The sequence below is a fragment of the Schistocerca cancellata genome, chromosome 5 (assembly GCF_023864275.1).
Source record: "Schistocerca cancellata isolate TAMUIC-IGC-003103 chromosome 5, iqSchCanc2.1, whole genome shotgun sequence".
NCBI classification, from domain to species: Eukaryota; Metazoa; Arthropoda; class Insecta; order Orthoptera; family Acrididae; genus Schistocerca; species Schistocerca cancellata.
The window spans coordinates 278,970,411-278,987,315 of NC_064630.1; the positions used below are offsets into that span (position 1 = coordinate 278,970,411).

General features: G+C 45.1%; 1 protein-coding gene across 4 annotated transcripts in view; it reads left to right on the forward strand.

Annotated features, from left to right (window-relative positions):
- The first annotated feature begins 2,189 nt into the window (after window positions 1–2,189).
- LOC126188945 (PC-esterase domain-containing protein 1A-like) overlaps window positions 2,190–16,905 on the forward strand; it is a 274,877-nt gene continuing 260,161 nt past the window's right edge. For 2 of the 4 annotated variants that reach the window (XM_049930688.1, XM_049930691.1), the window contains exon 1: window positions 2,199–2,418. The gene's annotated coding sequence lies outside the window, so the exon portion shown is untranslated. Of the gene's footprint in view, window positions 2,419–16,905 lie in introns of all 4 variants that reach the window. The other 2 variants (XM_049930690.1, XM_049930692.1) reach the window with 2 other exon arrangements.

Below are 16,905 nucleotides of genomic sequence, written 5' to 3' on the forward strand. Positions count from 1 at the left end.
CTGCACTATGCTACATCGTTCCTCTAGACTCGGCGAAACTTGGCGGCAGGGTAGCGAGCCCACCATCACTTGTGCACATTTTAAGGAGCTTCTGTGCATGCACACCGTGCATGACGTAGTTGCCATATGGACCAAATACATACAGATTTGATAAACAATGTGCACGGTTCACGATGTGCACTACTAGCCCCTACCATTCATCTGCAAGTTTACGTGAATACCACTAGATTGTAGCACACTTCAGCAGACTTTTATCCATGTTCTCTTCTAACCCCTGTTAGGCGGTAGTACAGACCACTGATTTGGCAATTCAGTCGTTATATAGTAAAATTAGATCGGACATCAGTATATGTTATAGAAAGACGTATTTTCTGGGATTCTGAATGAGATATAGTACGTTAAGTTTTGGATTTTATCACACAATAATCCATTTGAGGTGCTGAGAACCATAAAGCACATCATCGATTGTGAGACTGTAGCATTTATTCATGCTTTTGACATCTGTTGCTCTTGTGGTGGGCCAGTTTTATCTATACTATAGGCCCACGTTGTACATATATCTGAACATTCACGAAAAGCTGTCTCACTGGTATCTCTGATATTCACATAAATATTTGGGTTCAAAGAGTTCATGTTTTTGGCACATATGGCTCTCAGCACCTCATTTGTATTCTAGTTAAGTGACCCTGTTCGTAGATAGTACTGACTGAATTTAATAATTTCCGCAAACGACAATTTGTGTTTGGAGTTGGTTGTTTATTATGCTAGAATCGTCTTTCCTGTGTGGTGTCAATGTAAACTCTGTTGAGCCTGTTTCAAGCACTGACGGAAAAGAAAATTACCTGTTAAGTTAGCCGCAAAGGAAGTAGGGTCTCCCAGATGAGATTCGTTGTCTGAGAATGTGACAAACATCAAATAAGCGTGACTACAAACGAACATTTAATAAAGAAGTTTATAATAAGCGTATGTTGCTGTCTGGATGCAATGTAATAAGGGCTGATTTTCAGCCCGGAAGTTAATTTGTTAACTAACACATGAGTTAGGGATCTTGTACACATTTCCGAAAAAAATAAAAAAAACACGAAAACTTCCTCTTGTACAAACATTTGAAACAGAGAGAGGTGAAAGCTTAAATGTTATTTCGTTCTCGCCATGAGCTGTTCTTATTATTTACAAAACAACAAAATTCCACAAAACAATTCTTCTTTTCAGACAACTTATGCATGTTATTGTTATTACTATGATTATTGACAGCGGCTGAGTTTGTATAAATATGTTGATAAGCACAACTGTCATATAGCAGATGCTATTAATTTCGCACTCTCATATTTATCTGAGTTTAAAAATTTGTGAACACCCAGAATGTATACCTACTAGCTACCACAGGTCCACAGAGTGGTTTGATGCAACTCTCCATGCTACTACAAATGCTTTATCTGCATTTGTAGCCGTTCTTACTAGTGTGAAAATACAAGATATACGAAAAGCTTCTGTTTCAAAAGTAAGATTAAACTGACAAGCTTTCGTGGTACGTGTACGGGCTTGTTTGACACATCCTATCGGAGAGCGTTAACAAGTTTAAAAAAATTCCAGTTTCTACTGAAAGAAAGTTGATGTAGGCCTAATCATCAGGTTCTAAGGGTAACATTTCCATTCATGGGCAAATCTCTCATTTTGAGCTATTCCCTAGCCCAGTCTTGTTTTCTTCTTCTTCTTCTCTTTCTTCTTTAAACATAGTGTCAAAGTCAATGCCAGGGCTGGTTTGTCTGCATTTGTGGCTGTTCTCATAACTGTCAAAATAGTTAGGAAGACAGAGCGTCTGCTTAAAAGTGAGATTAAACTAAAAAACGTTTTTGAACGTGTAAGGGCTTGCTTGGCAAATTCCTGGTTAGATAAGAGCAATTTGTGTCAAACAATTTTGATAGTTTACGGGGCGTTTATATAGGATCTGCCATATTACGTGTTTGTTGTTATTAGTATTCTACAATAACTTTGTTTTCTAATTACGAAAATAAATAATTATTATAAAAGAATACCATGAATATTTTTTATTTATTCGGCTATAATTAGAAAGTAACTCCTTCGGAGTAGTAGAAGTACTTGTGTATCGATTAGATCATCAATTTTATGGATTTTTGAATCCTTTATCTCTTTGACCAAGTGAAGTACTTTGATCGTATCATGTAGTGCCGCCAAAATTTAAATGCACAGCATGCTGCCATGAGAATGTAGGAGGTTGTATATTATACAGCGGGCGAAGTTGAAGGTGTGGTTGGATTTGAAAACATTGTGACTTGTTACATAATATTTGTGTCAGTCACGATATGTTATAGATTATTTACAGCTGTGGTGTATGCACGACGTTACTGTTGATATATGTGTGTAAAATCTTTTGTTTACCTTTCCAGTTGGCTGCAGGTAGGTTTCTCAGTGGCCCGTAATTTTACTGTTTCATTATTTAATGTAAACTAGTACTACTACTGCTACATGTGAACTTTAAAAATAAACGATTTAGTAAACATTAATAGTAATATTTGCAGCAGTCATTTAGAAGAGGACAATATAAGAGAACTGCGTTTCAGTACGGCACCAAGTTTGCAGAAGGTGGGCGTAAAGAGAATGTAAATCACATTTCTTTTGTGTGGAGAATAACAAAATTTGTTGCATTTGATAATTCATCAATAAAAGCCTCCGAGATATATCGCCTCTAACGGCGCGGCATCGCTTCTGTGAATCGAGGCTGAAAGAGTACAAGTAAATTCTTTTAAATGTTGAACACTATGTTCGCTTCGCTAGAGTATAGCTTCTCGTCGAAATGATCGAGTGGTCTTGATGGCCAGCAATTATCGGCGTCGTTCGGACGCGTGGGGCAACTCTTCTTCCTGTTAATAGACTAGTGTCCATTATAACACAATCTGCAATTTATTGCTCTTCGTACTAGTCATGCAAACGAAGTTGACACTCGTCGCTGTGGCTGATGTAACCAACTGTAATGGCATTTCCAGTATGCTTTCTGTAGATGTGATGTGAGTCATCAGAATACAATATTGGTAATGTAGGACGTACAAAAATAGTATTTTAGCAACATAAAGCTCACGCCAGACATACTTAAGCTAGAGATAAATAGTGCATCTTCGGATGTAACAATTGCATTTACTTAGTGCTAGTATATCAGCTGTTGGCCCTTAAACTTACCATAATTTGTACGGATTATTGTTTGCATGCCAGAAATTGGGAGAAGACTTGTGTTTCACAATGGGGAAGGAAATGCTGACGTTATGTAAAGTAAGTTAATATTATCCATCTTTAGTTCTGTTGAAATGCAGATTTCATTTAGTTTGCCGATGTTATATTTCCGACCTCTTCAACTTGCTTACCGCGTATTAATTATTTATTTTACTTGTTGAGGTCATGGAGTTATTGCACTACATGTCTTGTAAAAGCACTTACTTGTGCTCGTTGTGTCTTTGTTTTATTTTGTTGTTAAAAAGAAATGTAAAAGACACTTGCTACACAAATTTGATTTTACACCATCCCTTCCTATATCGATGGACTCAGCAAAACACTGGTAATTTCTAGTAGTAACACTCAGGCGTTCAACTAGGTGTAGCCAGTCTTACAAATAATCACATTTTCTACAAAGACAGTAACTTGTTCTCGAAAGAACAGTTACTGTTGATGACCATGCAGTAATCACATTTTCTACGAAGACAGTAACTTGTTGTCGAAAGAACAGTTACTGTTGATGACCGTGCAGCTTTTCCCTGGAATAAATGATGACTAACTGAAAACCTCAGCTGCCAACAGGTGTTGTTGATATACCTCGATGTGGACAACTGAAAATGTGTGCCCCAACTGGGACTTGAACCCGGGATCTCCTGCTTACATGGCAGATGCTCTATCCATCTGAGCCACCGAGGACACAGATGAATAGCGCGACTGCAGGGACTTATCCTTTGCATGCTTCCCATGAGACTTGCATTCCCAACTGTCCACAATTCTACATATGTATTGTACCTTATAGACATTTGCCCACTCACTCATTACTCGCGCACGCTTTGGTGATTCCCGTAAGAGTTAGGGCAACCTGTGCGCATTCGCACAGACAAAGGTCAGTGGCTGGGTAGCCTTTAACTATATATACGAAGACGGTGTCCTCGGTGGCTCAGATGGATAGAGCGTCTGCCATGCAAGCAGGACATCCTGGGTTCGAGTCCCGGTCGGGGCACACATTTTCAGCTGTCCACATCGAGGTATATCAACAACACCTGTCGGAAGCTGAGGTTTTCAGTTAGTCATCATTTAATCACATTTTCATTTCTTTGGACAGTCGTTTGATGGATCACATTGCAGTTTGTAGTATCCTAATGCAAGATGTCGGGGTATTGGTCTATAAATTGGTATAGAATTAATTCCGATAGAATTCTGTTTGGAACGAAATTCTATTCTGATTACACTAAGCAGTTTCTCCATGGTTTCCGTAAATAACTTAATGGAAATACTAGGAAGATTTTTCCTGCCATATCACAGTCACACTACTCCTACCTAAAATCTGTAACGGACTTATGTCTGTATTGCTGCAGCAATAGAGGAAGGGGGAAGCAGACATGAATTTTCTCCCAAACTGTGTAGAATTGAGATGAAAGGTTGATTTAGGTAAAAAAGGTGTTGCATATTGCAGATGTTTGGTAAGCAGTTTATTTTTATTGCAGTGTATATTCTGGGTAGGGCTGTTAAACAAAAACATACTGTTGAGCTTAGAAATTTACTAATTGACTGCATTTATGTGATGGGTGTAGTAAATATTGATTAAAAACCTGATAAACTAAGTATTTTATGAATGACTTGCCTCTCCACACAAGGCAAAAGATTTTAATTTGATTTGAAGTTTCGGCAGTTGTATTGAACCTTATGTCCATCCAACTAACATCCTGTATTTTCTTCCTACAGGGAATATGCTCAGTAACAATTTTATTGAATTGCTGAAGGGTGTTCAAATGTGTGTGAAATCTGGGATTTAACTGCTAAGGTTATCAGTCCCTAAGCTTACACACTACTTAACCTAAATTATCCTAAGGACAAACAAATGCACCCATGCCCGAAGGAGGCCTCGAACCTCCGCCGGGTCCAGCCGCACAGCCCATGGTTGCAGCGCCTTAGACCCCACGGCTAATCCCGTGTGGCTGTTGCTGAAGTGTTCCACCCAAGTTTCAGTGGTAGAGAGATACTGAAGTACCTTCCAATGAATAGTAGGAAAATGGCATAGAACAGTAGTTCTGTTCTACTTGGTTGTCTGTAGCCACTTCAGAATGAGTGAAAAGAAATTATTAGGCCCACCTATCATTCAAGCATATTTCTGCATAAACTTCATACTCAGGGTATACCAGGAGCCAAAGGTCTAATTGGGTTTTGGAGCAAAATGGCCCTTTTGGTCAACCCAGCTGTTAGACTTGCCCTTATAATCCAGAGCATTGTCAGGTTCAACAATTATTTGCCCCCAGGGAGCTCGCCTTTGGCCTCTCTTTGGCGGGTTCGTGCTTGTCTACCACGGGGCCCAAGCCTTTGCAGCACTTTTTCCCTTCCATGCTGTATTTCTATCCTCTTGCTATTCTTTTACCCCTTGGGGAACATGTCTGGGGTATTATTGGGAATGTTCTGCATTCTGTCGCTGACCTGTGAACAGTCTGAACTTTCTTTCTGGCTCCCTTTTCCTTTCTTTGCTTCTCTTCTCCTCTCGTACCTTGCTTTGGCGTTTGAGGATTCTTCTTCTTCTTCTTCCCTGTGCACTCCTGAATGCCGGCCCACGTGTCTGGCACATAAAAGGTGACTGGGTAACACGTAATTCCCAGCCCCGGGTCGACAGGTAGGGTTCGCATGTACCCCCTGGTACATACAGTCCAGGCCCAGGGAGGGGTGATTGCCTGAGCTGTAACCTTCCCAATTTGCCACTGGTCCCTCCGTCAGGTGTTTGGGATGTGTGACCTCTGAAGTCTGAACAATCACCTAAGGCGGGTGTGCCCCCTTGTGAAGGGGGCCCCCCAGTTGGAGGGAGTGCACCATCAGTGATGCTGGCAATCGTGGGGGATTTCCTCATGATGAGTCAATCTTCCTCTCCATCGACGTCGACGAAACTTAAACGTAATGAGGGTACTTATTTGAAGACCCTTCCCATTGCACCACAGTTCCTTCTGGTATCATTTACCGAAGACGGTCAGTCCTTCGCCGCGGTCAGTCCGTTCATTATTCAGAAAGGTGTTGATGCCATTGCTGGCCCTGTGAAATCTTGCTCTCATTTACAGAATGGCACTTTGCTTTTGGAGATGGCTTCTGATTCTCAACCACAACTACTACTTGCTGCCTCACTTCTCCACGGCTATCCGGTCCGTGTCGAGGCACATAGAGCTTTGAATTCTTCCCATGGTGTAATTTACACCAGGCTGCTTGACAGTCTAACCGTGGCAGAAATACAGTCTTACCCCTTGGATCAGGGTGTCATTGCCATCCATCAAGTAATGAAAAAGGTCGATTCCTCCTTGCTGCCCACTCACACTCTTTTCCTCATCTTTGATAGGGTGGTGCTCCCATCCAAGATTAAAGCAGGCTATAAAATCATCACAGTCCAGCCGTACATTCTGAATCCGATGCACTGCTACCAGTGTCATCGTTTCAACCACCCTTGACCGTCTTGTCGAACGCGCCTCCTTCTCCCTGCTTTATCAACTGCGCTGGTGGCCATGCCGCCGCCTCCTGGGATTGTCCCGTGTATCTGGATGAGCGGGCTGTTCAAGAGATTCGGGTAAAGGAAAAAATGTCGTACCCAGTAGCTCGTAAGTTACTGGCTAATCACAAACCCTGTGTTTTCCTGTCTGGCATCTAGTTCAGTTCTTGTTACCCCTCGCTCCATGAAGGACTTAGCCACGCAGACATGCGACCTCAAATTTGGCTCTGAGGTTGTGAATCGCCCAGTGTCAAGGTAGCAGTGCTGGACTCCCCCTCTGTCCCGCTGCACAACAAACCATCAAACTCTAGCCTAAGGGGACAAAGCTGCCCCCTACACAACTGGCAGCCAGGAAAGGACAGAAGGAGTACTCCCGAGAAGACTTCCTCTGTCCCTCCAACCAAACAACACCCAAGACATCCTCTAACTGGAAGAGCTCAAAGAAGTCTGCTAAAGCCAAATGGTCTTCTCTTTCACCTACATGAAAATCCTACTCGATGGTGTCACCACGTGGTCACTTAGCCCGGCCGGCCTCTGTTTCACCGCTGCGCATCACCATCCATTCCCATTTGCACTCCACAGACTGACCACACAAGCACGCTGATACTTCTGTGGACCCCATGGAGCAGGATCTTCCTGCTTCTGTGCCCTGTAGTAGTGACTCTCCACCGGCTGTCCCTCGGCGGCGGCCACCGAGTTGACACCCCTAAATCTCTTCCTCCTCATGACTGTCCTCCAATGGAACATTCGCACCCTTTGGTCCCACAGAGGATTTACAGCTGCTTTTAGCTTCGCAGCATCCTCTTGTACTCTGCCTTCAGGAAACAAAGTTACGCCCTCAAGACCGCTTTGAGCTTTCACATTAGGGCCTACTTACCGGCTCATTCTGACCTTCGCCCTGAGGTCGGCATCCTATCTCATGGGGGCTTCGTGCTGCTCATGCGGGATGACCTTCATAGTCAACCCATCTCCGTGACTACCCGTCTTCAAGCTGTTGCTGTTCGCCTTTTCCTTCCCCACCTGACTTTCTCCCTCTGTACCATTTATGTACCTCTGTCCTTTGATGTCACCAGGGCAGACTTCCTTCAGCTTATTGGGCAGCTGCCTCCCCTGTTTTTGCTACTCGGTGACTTTAATGTGCGTAATACACTTTGGGGTTCTCCCAGGACCTGCCAGAGAGGTGCCCTCTTGGCTGACCTTCTTAACCAACTCAACCTCTTCTACCTTAACACTGGAGCACCCACTTTCCTTTCTGACTCCTCGCACCCCTATTCCCATTTGGACCTATCCTTCTGCATTGCCCAGCTTGTCCATCGTCTTGAGTGGTCTGTTCTTTCTGACGCATACCATTTCCCGTGTGCTCTCCGTCTGCTGACTCCTATCCCATCCACATACATGGCCAAATGGAAGCTTACTAAGGCCGACTGGCAGAACAAGATTTCCTCAGTTCTGATGACCAGGTGGACTATCTCACCAACGTTATCCTTACTGCTGCAGAATTTTCCATTCCTTGCACTTCCTCTTTAACACTTCGTGTCCCAGTCCCTTGGTGGACTGAGGCAATCGCAGAGGGTGGTTGGGAGGTCCAATGTTAGGCGCGTAATGGGGCCCCTTAGGGATATGACGGCTAAGGAGGGGAAGAAATCCAGTGTGCACTCCGTGTGCATCCTAGGTGGAGTCATTCCTGATGTAGAAAGGGTCCTTCCGGATGCCATGAAGAGCACAGGGTGCAGCCAGCTGCAGGTGGTGGCACATGTCTGCACTAATGATGTGTGTCGCTTTGGATCTGAGGAAGTACTCTCTGGATTCCAGCGGCTATCTGATTTGGTGAAGGCTGCCGGTCTTGCTTACGAGATGAAGGCAGAGCTCACCATCTGCAGCATTGTTGGCAGAACCGACTACGGACCCTTGGTGCAGAGCCAGGTGGAGGGTCTGAATCAGAGGCTCAGATGGTTTTGCGACCATGCTGGCTGCAGATTCCTTGACTTGCGCCATACGGTGGTGGGGTTTCGGGTTCCGCTGAATAGGTCAGGAGTTCACTACATTCAGCTGGTGGCTACACCGGTAGCGGAGGCTGTGTGGCGTGAAATGGGCGGTTTTTTAGGTTAGAAGGCCTCGGGAAAGTACGGGGTGGGCTGCAATCTCAAAGGGTGCATGGCAAATACAGGACGTGCTTGGATCAAGGAACAGTCGGAATTGTAGTTGTAAATTGTTGTAGTTGTGCTGGGAAAGTCCCTGAGCTTCAAGCGCTAATAGAAAGCACAGAAGCTGAAATCGTTATAGGTACAGAAAGCTGGCTAAAGCCTCAAATAAGTTCTCCAGAAATTTTCACGAAGTCTCAGACGGTGTTCAGGAAAGATAGATTAGGCAGAATTGGTGGTGGAGTGTTTGTGTCTGTCGGTAGTGGTTTATCTTGTAGTGAAGTCGAAGTAGATACTCCGTGCGAATTGGTATGGGTGGAGGTTATACTTAACAGCCGAACTAAGTTAATAATTGGCTCCTTCTACCGATCCCCAGACTCCGATGATATAGTTGCTGAACAGTTCACAGAAAATTTGAGTCTCGTAACAAATGAATACCCCACTCATACAGTTATAGTTGGTGGGGACTTCAACCTTCCCTCGATATGTTGGCAAAAATACTTGTTGAAAACCGGTGGTAGGCAGAAAACATCTTCCGAGATTGTCCTAAATGCTTTCTCCGAAAATTATTTCGAGCAGTTAGTCCACGAACCCACGCGAATTGTAAATGGTTGCGAAAACACACTTGATCTCTTAGCCACAAACAATCCAGAGCTAATAGAGAGCATCGTGACTGATACTGGGATTAGTGATCATAAGATCGTTGTAGCTAGGCTCAATACCGTTTCTTCCAAATCCACCAGAAACAAACGCAAAATAATTTTATTTAAAAAAGCGGATAAAGTGTCACTAGAAGCCTTCCTAAGAGACAATCTCCATTCCTTCCGAACTGACTATGCAAATGTAGACGAGATGTGGCTCAAATTCAAAGATATAGTAGCAACAGCAATTGAGAGATTCATACCTCATAAATTGGTAAGAGATGGAACTGATCCCCCATGGTACACAAAACAGATCCAAACGCTGTTGCAGAGGCAACGGCAAAAGCATGCGAAGTTCAGAAGAAAGTGAAATCACGAAGATTGGCTAAAATTTACAGACGCGCGAAATTTGGCACGGGCTTCAATGCGAAATGCCTTTAATAGGTTCCACAACGAAACATTGTCTCGAAATTTGTTAGAAAATATGAAGAAATTCTGGTCTTATGTAAAGTACACAAGCGGCAAGACGCAGTCAATACCTTCGCTGCGTAGTGCCGATGGTACTGTTACCGACGACTGTGCCGCTAAAGTGGAGTGATTGAATGCAGTTTTCCGAAATTCCTTCACCAGGGAAGACGAATGGAATATTCCAGTATTTGAAACACGAACAGCTGCTAGCATGAGTTTCTTAGAAGTAGATACCTTAGGGGTTGCGAAGCAACTCAAATCGCTTGATACGGGCAAGTCTTCAGGTCCAGATTGTATACCAATTAGGTTCCTTTCAGATTACGCTGATACAATAGCTCACTATTTATCAATCATATACAACCGCTCGCTCACCGATAGATCTGTACGTACAGATTGGAAAATTTCGCAGGTCGCATCAGTGTTTAAGAAGGGTAGTAGGAGTAATCCATCGAACTACAGACCTATATCATTGACATCGGTTTGCAGTAGGGTTTTGGAGCATATCCTGCATTCATTCAAACATTGTGAATCATCTTGAAGGGAACGATCTATTGATAAGTAATCAGCATGGTTTCAGAAAACATCGTTCTTGTGCAATGCAGCTAGCTCTTTATTTGCACGAAGTAATGGCCGCTATTGACAGGGGATCTCAAGTTGATTCGGTATTTCTAGATTTCCGGAAAGCTTTTGACACCGGTCCTCACAAGCGACTTGTAATCAAGCTGCGGTCCTATGGGGTATCGTCTCAGTTGTGCGACTGGATTCGTGATTTCCAGTCAGGAAGGTCGCAGTTCGTAGTAATAGACGGCAAATCATTGAGTGGGTGACAATCTGAGCAGTTCTCTTAGGTTGTTCGCAGATGATGCTGTAATTTACCGTCTAGTAAGGTCATCCGAAGACCAGTATCAGTTGCAAAGCGATTTAGAAAAGATAGCTGTATGGTGTGGCAGGTGGCAGTTGACGCTAAATAACGAAAAGTGTGAGGTGATTCACATGAGTTCCAAAAGAAATCCGTTGGAATTCGATTACTCGATAAATAGTACAATTCTCAAGGCTGTCAATTCAACTAAGTACCTGGGTGTTAAAATTACGAACAACTTCAGACCACGTAGATAATATTGTGGGGAAGGCGAGCCAAAGCTTGCGTTTCATTGGCAGGACACTTAGAAGATGCAACAAGTCCACTAAAGAGACAGCTTACACTACACTCGTTCGTCCTCTGTTAGAATATTGCTGCGCGGTGTGGGATCCTTACCAGGTGGGATTGACGGAGGACATCGAAAGGGTGCATAAAAGGGCAGCTCGTTTTGTTTTATCACGTAATAGGGGAGAGAGTGTGACAGATATGATACGCGAGTTAGGATGGAAGTCATTAAAGCAAAGACTTTTTCGTTGCGGCGAGATCTATTTACGAAATTTCAGTCACCAACTTTCTCTTCCGAATGCGAAAATATTTTGTTGAGCCCAGCCTACATAGGTAGGAATGATCATCAAAATAAAATAAGAGAAATCAGAGCTCGAACAGAAAGGTTTAGTTTTTCGTTTTTCCCGCGCGCTGTTCGGGAGTGGAATGGTAGAGAGATAGTATGATTGTGGTTCGATGAACCCTCTGCCAAGCACTTAAATGTGAATTGCAGAGTAATCGTGTAGATGTAGACACTGTGACGCAATTCACACAGGGAGACATGCTCTCCGCGTTTATAACCGCCACCCTGCACTGAAAAACTGCTTTCATTATAAACAGATGCGTGCAAAGTGTCTTTGAGTTCTTCGGGACAGCAAGAGAGCTAGTTGGATTTCGTTCACTAGTTCTTTTAACAGTTCCACACCTTCCTCTGTGATGTGGGCCAACCTCTGACGATCTGGAACCAAGATCCATGCCCCCATTTCCGGCCTGACAGTAGGTGCCGATGTCATCGTGGATCCTATTGCTATCTCCAACACCTTGGGTGACCATGATGCAGAAGTTTCGAGCTCTTCCCACTATCACCCTGCCTTCATCGATCCGAAATGAGTGGTGGAGGCTCTGACGATACCCTTCTCTTCTCCGAATCATGAGTGCTACAATGCTGCCTTCACTATGAGGGAACAAGATCATGCTCTTAGTTCATCCTGATCCTCCGCACCAGGGCCAGACACTATCGACATTCAGTTGTTGCAGCACCTCTCTCTTGTGGGTAAGCATTTTCTGCTTAACACATACAACCGCATTTGGGCTGAAGGCACACTTCCTGGTGCATTGGATGACCACCTCTCGGTCCCACCACTTTGTGTGCATTGGGTCCAACATTTAACTGTCCGCTAATTCGTGCTGGAATGCCTTTTTTTACCAATATACGTTCCAGATTGGGTTTGCCATCTGATTTATCAGCTGTTATAGCGAATAATGCGTGGGCTGTCAACCATGTTTTACTTTTTATCCGCCTAAGCAATATGGTGAAGGCCATTTAATTTTTAGTTTTGGACCTCCACTTTTGTATGGTGTTTTTTAGCCCTTTTTCCATGTGCCTTTTTTAGCTGTCTCCTATTCTGTCCATTGGGACTGACATATAGTCATTTCCCTCCGGTCATACTTCAGCGACCAGCATGTGGTGCGGCGGTGGAATTTGTGTGTTTCATAGGACGGGGTTCTTGGCTTCACCACTTGGGCCTCGAGGAAGGTACACACTTTTCGTGCGCACGCGCGCGTGCGCGCGCACACACACACACACACACACACACACACACACACACACACACACACACTTGTGAAGGCAAAGAGTGATCCTCATTACCAACAAACACTGTCTGCCTGTGTCCATTCATGCGAATGGACAGTTTGTTGCTGGTCATTCCCACATAGAAAGCTTCACAGTGTAGGCAGGTCAGTTGGTAAATCACATGGGTGCTTTCACACGTGGCTCTGCCTTTGATTGTGTACACCTTCCGGGTTAAAGGACTGGAGTAGGTGGTGGTGGGAGCGTGCATGGGACAGGTTGTACACCGGGAGCGGTTACAAGGGTAGGAGCCAGAGGGTAGGAAAGGTGGTTTGGGGATTTCATAGGGAAGATCAAAGAGGTTACGAAGGTTAGGTGGACTGCGGAAAGACACTCTTGGTGGAGTGGGGAGGATTTCATGAAGGATGGATCTCATTTCAGGGCAGGATTTGAGGAAGTCGTATCCCTGCTGGAGAGCCACATTCAGAGTCTGATCCAGTCGCAGAAAATATCCTATCACAAGTGGGGCACTTTTGGGGGTCTTCTGTGGGAGGTTCCGGGTTTGAGGGGATGAGGAAGTGGCTCTGGTAATTTGCTTCTGTACCAGGTCGGGAGGATAGTTGCGGGATGCGAAAGCTGTTTTCAGGTTGTTGGTGTAATGGTTCAGGGATTCCGGACTGGAGCAGATTCGTTTGCCAGAAAGACCTAGGCTGTAGGGAAGGGACCGTTTGATGTGGAATGGGTGGCAGCTGTCATAATGGAGGTACTGTTGCTTGTTGATGGGTTTGATGTGGACGGATGTGTGAAGCTGGCCATTGGACAGATGGAGGTCAACGACAAGGAAAGTGGCATGGTATTTGGAGTAGGACCAGGTGAATCTGATGGAACCAAAGGAGTTGATGTTGGAGAGGAAATTCTGGAGTTCTTCTTCACTGTGAGTCCAGATCATGAAGATGTCATCAATAAATCTGTACCAAACTTTGGGTTGGCAAGCCTGGGTAACCAAGAAGGCTTCCCCTAAGCGACCCATAAATAGGTTGGCGTACGAGGGGGCCATCCTGGTACCCATGGCTGTTCCCTTTAATAACTTCTTCACTTTCGAAGGCCAGACATACCAACAGTTTGCCCGTTTGTTCCTAACCCCATATGATGCTACAAATGTCAAATATTTGGCCATACCCCTATGGGATGTAATGGGAAGTCTATGTGTGGCAATTGTGGGGGCTCAGCTAACGAGTCGGGCACTTCTAGTACACTTCCTCCGAAATGTGTAAACTGCCCTGAGAATCACCCAGTGTGGAGCAGAAAGTTTGGGGTTTACAATGAGGAAAGGAAACTTCAGGAGTTGAAAGTAAAGATACGCATATCTTATGGTGAAGCTAGAAAAGCTTTCAAAACTATGCAACCACTAGTTTTTGCTACTTCTTTTGCATCAGCCCGTAAGACACCAGTCAGCAAGTGTGATGCCTCCACACAAACTCAGAACACAGATTCAAGTACGAGCACATGCACTTGTCCATGTACCTGTGGGAGAAAGGCTCCACTTGCAACTGTTGTCGTTCAGAAGCCGTCAGCAATAGGCTTACCATCTAAGCCACATGCCACTGTCCAACATCAGAAACCAAATAAGCCATTCCCGCAACCTGGGAAACCACCTCCTCCTGTCAGTAAAGAAAAACATTGTCCAAAAAGTAGTTCTAAGTCCAAGAAAGCAGTAGTTAAACCTTTGGATTGGTGTGCTCTCTCCCTTTCTGATGGGGAATATGCTGTTCAGGATACGGACTTCCAGTCAGAGGAACTGGAGAACAAGGAACTGGCTAATGTTCCCCCTGACCTCCCCGGTAAATCACCGCTTCCGAGGGAGAAAGAAAACAACAACCATTGCCAGCCAATGCAGTGGAATTTGAATAGATATCACTCACATTTGAAAGAATTGCAGCTACTGGTCCGGGATAAACCTTTCTGCATCTGCTTACAAGAAATGCATCTTCAAGTCACCAGCACACCTGCATTACGGGGCTACCACGCATACAGGAAGGACGATAGTACTGAAGACAGGGCTAAGGGTGGTGTGGCTATTTTCCTTGATGACAGATACCGCTCCTCTCCTGTTCATCCTACCATGACCACGCAGCAATCCTGTGAATGTTCTCGCACCCTTTAATATCATAGTGTGTTCTTTGTACCTGCCCCCTAATGATGCTTTGGATGCAGAGCCACTGGCAAAACTCTTCCAGGCACTCCCACGCCCATTCCTCCTTGTGGAGGACAATGCCCCCAATGTGCTGTGGGGCTTGGCTACCACTTGCTCCAGGGGTCGGATGATTGAGCGCTTTGCCCATTGTGAGAATATCTGCCTTCTGAACGCGGGTCAGATGACTCACTTTTCTACAGCTACAGGGTCTTTTTCAGCCATTGACCTTTGTTTTTGTTCCCTAGCTATTGCAGACTCAGTTTAGTGGGAAGTGACTCTAGATTTACAGTCTAGTCACCATTTCCCAATGTGAATCCGTCTATCGAGTAGGACGGTGGCCAACAGGAGACCACACAGGTGGATGATACAAAGGGCAAATTGGTTGCAGTACAGTCGACAGGCTATTTTTAAACAAAAGGATTGTGCACAGGGATGGTGGCCCATATCATTCCTGAGATCCAAAGGGCTGCCGCAGAGTCCATTTCCAGGTGTAGTAACCACCTCAGACGACGGCTTGACCTTGGTGGAATGATGACTGTTAATTGTCAATCAGGGCCAGACGGACAGCTCTGTGGAACTTTTAAACACTGTCCAACTACAGACAATATTCATATCTTCAGGTCCGCGAGACCTCATGTGAGGCGAATGATCAAAAAATGGAGGAGGCTTCCTGGAGGGAATTCACAACTTCCATTAATCAGTCCATTCCCACTGCACAAGTTTGGGAATCAATAAGACGGCCCCCATGCGGCTCCGGGGGTTAGAATAGGCCCGACTTATTCCTGCCTATCATAAGAGGCGACTAAAAGGAGTCTAACACTTTTCAGCCGTATGAGTGCAGATCCTGTTCTATGGTTTGACCTGCCACTTTCAAATCCTACAGAAGTGCGGGCCATATGGGGGAAGGACGCCTTATGTGGTGCACGAGTTACCCATAGTGCCCTTAGATTCGATCTCCTGAATCCCTTGTCATGGCTTTGCATCTCCACCTGTGATTCAACTATTTGGGCGAGGAAACTTTCCGGGGTATGTCATCCTCCGTTGTCTTCTGTCCTCTTTTGCCCCCATGACAATATTGGGTTTCTCCGTGCCCAGTACCCAGCACGGTACCCAGCTGTCATGTACCCGTTTGGTGGTAACCCCCTGACACAGGGATCATACTGCTGATGCCTGACCTGTAAATTCCTCACCTATGCCAAGGAGTGGATGCCTGTCTTCCTGGGGCTTCAGGAGTCCTGGAAACAGCCATCATGACAGGTGGCCTTTGCTGTGGCTGGGTGGTGTCTGAGGGGAGAGCCCCTGATCGCAGTGGGTGGCATCAGGGCGGATGACCCGCAATGAAGCGGACTAAGTCATGTCTTGCTGGTGACCGTATGGTGCCAGCAGTCTATAAAAAGGGTGAGATAGAATACAGTGCCGACAGGTATGGCCCTAAACCATTTCCGTCCCTAGCTACACCATGGGAGAAACGTAGGGCTACAGAACGGAGAGAGCCATATTCACCTTAGTTTTTAGTCTGTAGCAGAACTGATGGGGACTCCTTTTTACCTATGAAGCCTCAGTTTTTTGTTTAACCCCCTGCGTTAATTGTCATGGAGAACATTCTACTTCTTCTCGTTCTTGTCCCATCTATCAAGACGAGTGTTCTGTTCAGGAGATAAGGATGAAGGAGAAGCTACCCTTTCCTGTTGCCCGGAAACTGCTGGCGAGCCCCATGGTGCTCAGAGCCATTTGAACCATTTGTTGGCAAGCCATAAACCGAATGTCCTTTCGTCTGGAAGCTACAGTACCGTGTTAGCCTCTCCCTGTCCCACGAAAAACATGGCTATGCAAACTTTTGACTTACAGTTCAGTTCTATAGTGGCAAAGTCGCCTCACTTTCAAACAGATACTCGTCTCCCACTTCCCGGGCTGTAGATTCTGCTACCCGTTCTTCGCCCTCACTGGTGAAGACATTTGCAACACAGCCAGCGAACCGTCAATTCAAAAAGGATTATTCTGGGGAAGATTTCTTGCGTACCTCGAGTTTGCAGCCATCTGGCTCTTC